The 6,895-nt window shown below is 36.4% G+C and overlaps 1 pseudogene; it reads left to right on the forward strand.

Annotated features, from left to right (window-relative positions):
• Positions 1-2,276: 2,276 nt before the first annotated feature.
• Positions 2,277-2,622, forward strand: LOC125081964 (mitochondrial import inner membrane translocase subunit TIM14-like; annotated as a pseudogene).
• Positions 2,623-6,895: the final 4,273 nt, after the last annotated feature.

Consider the following 6,895-nt stretch of genomic DNA (forward strand, 5'->3'; position numbering starts at 1 on the left):
TCAGCTTGTTTCCTGAGATTAAGAGTCTCTTACTGTTTGTCTCCCTCCCCTGTCCCATCTTGTTTCATTTTTTCCCTCCCTTCCCCCCCCAAACCCCCTACCCTGGCTCTCAATTTCCTCATATCAGAGAGATCATATAATAATTGTCTTTCTCTGACTTATTTAATTTAGAGTAATACCCTCTAGTTCCATCCACTTCATTGCAAATGGCAAGATTTCATTTCTTTCGATGGCTGCATAGTATTCCATTGTGTATATATACCACATCTTCTTTATCCATTCATCTGTTGATGGACATCTAGGTTCTTCCCATAGTTTGGCTATTGTGGACATTGCTGCCATAAACATTTGGGTGCATGTGCCCCTTCGGATCACTACGTTTGTATCTTCAAGGTAAATACCCAGTAGTGCAATTGCTGGGTCATAGGGTAGCTCTAGTTTCAACTTTTTGAGGAACCTCCATGCTGTTTTCCAGAGTGGTTGCATCAGCTTGCATGCCTACCAACAGTGTAGGAGGGTTCCCCTTTCTCCGCATCCTCGCCAGCATCTGTCATTTCTTGACTTGTTAATTTAGCCATTCTGACTGGTGTGAGGTGGTATTTCATTGTGGTTTTGATTTGTATTTCCCTGATGCTGAGTGATGTGGAGCATTTTTTCATGTGTCTGTTGGCCATCTGGATGTCTTCTTTGTAGAAATGTCTGTTCATGTCCTCTGCCCATTTCTTGATTGGATTCTTTGTTCTTTGGGTGTTGAGTTTGATAAGTTCTTTATAGATTTTGGATACTAGCCCTTTATCTGATATGTCATTTGCAAATATCTTCTCCCATTCTATCAGTGGTCTTTTGGTTTTGTTGCCTGTTTCCTTTGCTGTGCAAAAGCTTTTGATCTTGATGAAGTCCCAGTAGTTCATTTTTACCCTTGATGCCCTTGCCTTTGGTGATGTTCCTAGGAAGAAGTTGCTCTGGCTGAGGTCAAAGAGGTTGCTGCTTGTGTTCTCCTCAAGGATTTGGATGGATTTCTTTCTCACATTAAGATCCTTCATCCATTTTGAGTCTAATTTTGTGTGTGGTGTAAGGAAATGGTCTAGTTTCATTTTTCTATATGTGGCTGTCCAATTTTCCCGGCACCATTTGTTGAAGAGACTGTCTTTTTTCCACTGGACATTCTTTCCTGCTTTGTCGAAGATTAGTTGACCATAGAGTTGAGGGTCTATTTCTGGGCTCTCTATTCTATTCCATTGACCTATGTGTCTGTTTTTCTGCCAGTACCACACTGTCTTGATGATGACAGCTTTTTTTTTTTTTTAAGATTTTATTTGTTTGACAGACAGAGATCACAAGTAGGCAGAGGGGCAGGCAGAGATAGAGAAGGGAAACCAGGCTCCCCGCTGAGCAGAGAGCATGATGCGGGGCTCGATCCCAGGACCCTGGGATCATGACCTTAGCGGAAGGCAGAGGCCTTAACCCACTGAGCCACCCAGGTGCTCCAGATAATGACATCTTTATAATAGAGCGTGAAGTCTGGGATTGTGATGCCACCAACTTTGGGTTTCTTTTTCAATATTCCTCTGGCTATTTGAGGTCTTTTCTGGTTCCATATAAATTTTAGGATTATTTGTTCCATTTTGAAAATAATGGATGGGATTTTGATAGGGATTGTATTGAACGTGTAGATTGCTCTAGGTAGCATAGACATTTTCACAATCTTTGTTCTTCCAATTCATGAGCATGGAACATTTTTCCATTTCTCTGTGTCTTCCTCAATTTCTTTCATGAGTACTTTAAAATTTTCTGAGTATAGATTCTTTGCCTCTTTGGTTAGGTTTATTCCTAAAACCTCCATGCTGTTTTCCAGAGTGGCTACACCAGCTTGCCTTCCCAACAACAGTGTAGGCGGGTTGCCCTTTCTTCACATCCTCGCCAACATCTGTCATTTCCTGACTTCTTAATTTTAACCATTCTGACTGGTGTGAGGAGGTATCTCACTGTGGTTTGGAAACAGTCAACAAAACCAAAAGACAATTGACAGAATGGGAGGAGGTATTTTTTTTTAACACTACTGTTATAATCTAGTAATGATTCTGTTCATTTAAGTACATGTTCAAAACAACCATTTAATTTTGATGGTACTACTATTTAAAATTGCATTTTTGTTTTGGTAACTGTTGGGTGGTGGCCACATGGCTGTGTGCTAGAGGCATGAGCATTGGTGGCTGCCACCTTTGGGCTGGGCTGAACCATCCTCTTAGAGGAGGCTGAGGAGCTGAGCCACAGCCATGGCCAGTACAGTGTTATCATCCAGAATGACCGTTGTTTCTCCAGGATTTGCAGTGTGTTACATTTTGCAAGCCATGAAACACATGGAGCCTCAAGTAAAACAAGTTTTTCAAAGCCCACTGAAATCTGTCTTCAGCTGTGGTTATTAAAGAGATGGATTTGAACCCCAAAAGACTAAATGAAAACTAGTATTAATGCTAGCCATGAGCCTTGCTGCCAATAAAGAAAAAAATATGAGATGCTCATTGACAGATTATGCTTTTAAGTCACCTGGATGAGGGAGGATCTCCTTGCACAGCAGCCAAAATCAATGAAGCTAAAGATTTGCTAGAAAGTCAAGCTTAAAAAATTAAGTAAAGGGCGCCTGGGTGTCAGTGGGTTAAGCCGCTGCCTTTGGCTCAGGTCATGATCTCAGGGTCCTGGGATCGAGTCCCACATCGGGCTCTCTGCTCAGCAGGGAGCCTGCTTCCCTCTCTCTCTCTCTCTGCCTGCCTCTCTGTCTACTTGTGATCTCTCTCTGTGAAATAAATAAATAAAATCTTTAAAAAAAATTTAAGTAAAGGTGTGATGTTTTAAGTTCTTATTAGTTTATGTATATAAGTGCCAGATCTTTTTTTTTAATAAAATGCCTCAAACCTAAGAAAAAATTCCATTTTTAAACTAGATGTTCATTTCTTGCTGTGGCATGGGAAGGTGGTAATTTGGCAGATTCCCTGCCCAGATTATCATTTAAGTGCAGAAGAGCATTACAACTCAATAATTTTCTTAAAATCAATTACAAAGCTTTTCTAAGCCAACCTTCTCCTTCAGGCTTTATCTGAGGATCCTTCCCACTTGAAATTTCATGGCAACACTACAGTTTATAGAAATGTGTAGCTAAAATAACTTAGATATGAGCTAGGGATAGAGAAATCTTGGAAGAGGAAAAAATCTGTGCAGATATAGGGCCATGAGAAAAACGGTGAGTGTGTGCGTTCTCAAAATGTTTCATTAGAGTGGTCAGGTTGGGACACAAGTTGCAGGAGCATCAGTAGGAAACAAGTTTACTGTTGAATGAAATAATAAAATGGAACTATTATAATACTTTTGTAACTAATGGTACTAATATAAGTTGAAGTTTTTCCTCTGTTTTCTGTTCTTCTTCCTCTTTCTTTTTTTGATAAGAACTACCAGACAGTGTTTTAGACTTTGCTTAATATTGGTATTATTTAATATTTAAAGAATTTATATGCTACAACAATGTATTTTCTTGTACTTCTTTTCTTTGGAGGAAGTTTTTTGATAAATTCAATTGAGTTAATACAGAAATAGATATAGAGCTTTCAGTTCTTTTTTTTTTTTTTAATTTTCCCCAAGTTCTTATTTAAATTCCAGATAGTTAACACACAATGCAGTATTAGTTTCAGGTGTACAATTTAGTAATTCATTGCCTACATATAATGCCCAGTGTTCACCACTTATGTCAGTGTTGATATATTTTGTTTTTCAAAGAATTGTTCTTATCATTGAAATCTTCAAGTTTGTTGAAATAAAGTTGCTCATGGGGCGCCTGGGTGGCTCAGTGGGTTAAGCCACTGCCTTCAGCTCAGGTCATGATCTCAGGGTCCTGGGATCGAGTCCCACATCGGGCTCTTTGCTTTGCAGGGAGCCTGCTTCCCTCTCTCCCTCTCTGCCTGCCTCTGTCTACTTGTGATCTCTCTCTGTCAAATAAATAAATAAAATCTTTAAAAAAAAAAAAAGAAATAAAGTTGCTCATATATTCCACTATTACACATGTATTCTTAATAAGATTTGCAAAAAGATCCCTACTCTAATTCCTGATATTAGAGATTTTCTATTTCCTAACTTGCTTTTTCCTTGACCAGTCCTGCTAGTAGTTTATCAATTAACTGATCTTTATTTTTTTCAGTTCAAATTATTTTATTATTTTTATGATCATGTTCAATTAGTCAACATATAGCACACCATTAGTTTTTGATGTTCAATGTTTCGTTAGTTGCATATAACACCCTGTGCCCCTCATAACATGTGCCCTCCTTAATACCCATCACCTGGTTACCCCATCCCCCCACCCCACTCTCTTCTGTAACCCTCAGTTTGGTTCCTGGAGTCCAGAGTCTCTCATGGTTTGTCTCCCTCTCTGATTTCTTCCCATTTAGTTTTCCCTCCTTTCCCTGTGGTCCTCCATGCTATTCCTTATATTCCACATATGAGTGAAACCATATAATAATTGTCTTTCTTTGCTTGATTTATTTCACTTAACATAAATCCCTCCAGTTCCATCCATGTCAGTGCAAATGGTGGGTATCCATCTTTTCTGATACTGAGTAATATTCCATTGTATATGTGAACCACATCTTCTTTATCTATTCTTCTGTTGAAGGATATCTCATCTCCTTTCACAGTTTGGCTATTATGGACATTGCTGCTATAACATTGGGGTGCACATACTCCCTATTTTCACTACATCTGTATCTTCGGGGTAAATACCTAATAGAGCAATCACTGAGTCATAGGGTATCTCTATTTTTAACATCTTGAGGAACCTCTATACTGTTGTCCAGAGTGATTGTACCAGCTTGCATTCCTACCAACAGTATAAGAGGGGTCCCCTTTCTCCACATTCTCACCAAAACTTGTGGTTTCCTGTCTTGTTGCTTTTTGCCATTCTAACTGGTGTGAGGTGGTATCTAATTGTGGTTTTGATTTGTATTTCCCTGATCACTAGTGATGTTTTAAAAACCAGACAACTTTCGTGTTTCTTAACTTGTCTGTTTTTTTACTTATTTAGAAAATAAATCTATGTATTTTTAATATCTGCTATCTTTATTATCTCCATCTTTTTACTAAATTTGCATATAAATGACTCATCTTTTTCTAGCTGGAGAAGATGGAAAATTCTATCACTAATTTTAAACTTTCTTCTTTTCTTAAAACATTTATAGCTATATATTTTCCCCCTCAGCACCATCTTTGCTACATACCACACATTTTGATAAGTTGTGTTGTGATTAGAATTAAATTCAAACACTTGTGGGGGAGCAAAGAATATTGTATAGAGAAGTTAAATCATTATGTAGTACACCTAAAAATGAATGTGATATTGGATGTCAACTATGCTCAATTAAAAAAAAAAAACACAGAAACAAATTCAAAATCTTTTGTAATTCTCTTGTGATTTCTTGTTTTATTATATTAATTATTTAGAGGTATGTGCCTTAATTTCCAAAATTTTGGGATTATTTTGGCTGACAATGTGATTGATTTCAAATTTAATTTTCTGGTGGTTGTCAGAAACTACTCTGTATGACTTCAGTTCTTTTGCTATAGGTTATTGCAATGGGCCATCTTTCACTTACCACAAGAGAATTACAATTAATATTGCACCACTTCATGTGAAATCTGAGAACCTTAAAATAATGTTATGTATGCATTCCCATTCTATATATCAATGCTGTGAGAGATTTTCGATCTACTTATATTATAAATCTCAAATCTCAATATTGCAATTTTAGCATTAAGCCATCACTTTGTTTTAAAGACATTAAGAAAAAAATGTATAGTCTTATTTCTGATGATCTTCCTTCCTTCCTGTAGATCTGTATTTCTATCTGGGTGTCAATTTGTTGCAGCCTAAAAATTCCTCTTACCATTTCTTCTTCTACAGGACTTGAGAAATGTATCTTCCTGGTTTTTGTTTACCTAAAAATATATTTATGTGGCTGTTGTTATTTTGACTGGATGTAGGAATTTGAGTTGAAAATTTATTCTCATTTTCATTAATTTGAAGGTCATGAAGATCTTTCTACCTTCACTGATTCTATCTGCATTCAGCCATTACTTGTATCTTTGTTCCCTGAAAAATGTTATCTTTTTCTCCTCTGGAAAATATATATATTTATCTTTGGATTTTATCAGTTTGACTGTGATCTAAATATAGCTTTTATTGTTCTTGTCTTGGCTTTTGTTAAGCTTCTCATGTCCATAGATTAGTGTTTTTCTCCAAACCCAAAATATTTTTGGCTCTTACATCTTTAAAATTTTTCTCCCTTTTTTTTCTCTTACTCTTTTTCTGGGAATCTAATTACATATATACCAGACATACTGATATTGTTTCATAAATCCCTGAGGTTATATTTTTAAATAATTTTTTTAAAATTGTTTTTAAGATTGAGTCATTTCTATTGACGTTCTTTAAATTCATCAACCCTGTCTTCTGCCATCTCCAATCTGTTATAAAGTTCATCCAATATATTTTTAATGGACTTTGTTTTTTAAATCAGTTTTAGACTTGCAAAAAAAATTGAAAATACAGGACAGAGGACAGAGAGTTCTCTTATAACATTTCCAGTTTCTCCTATTGTTTACATGTTAAATTAGTATGGTACATATATTATAATTAATGAGCAAATACCAATATGTTGCTATTAACTAAAATCAATATTTTATTCAGATTTCCTTAGTCTTCACTTAATATTCTTTTTTTGTTCCAGAATCTCATCCAGGATACTCTAATTTGTGTAACTGTCATGTGTTCTTAGGTTTCTCTGGGTTGTGACAGTTTCTCAGACATTACGTTGTTTTCATTGGCTTTGACAGTTTTGTGGAGTCCTGGCTA

This window comes from Lutra lutra, chromosome 1 (genome assembly GCF_902655055.1).
Source record: "Lutra lutra chromosome 1, mLutLut1.2, whole genome shotgun sequence".
Lineage (NCBI taxonomy): Eukaryota > Metazoa > Chordata > Mammalia > Carnivora > Mustelidae > Lutra > Lutra lutra.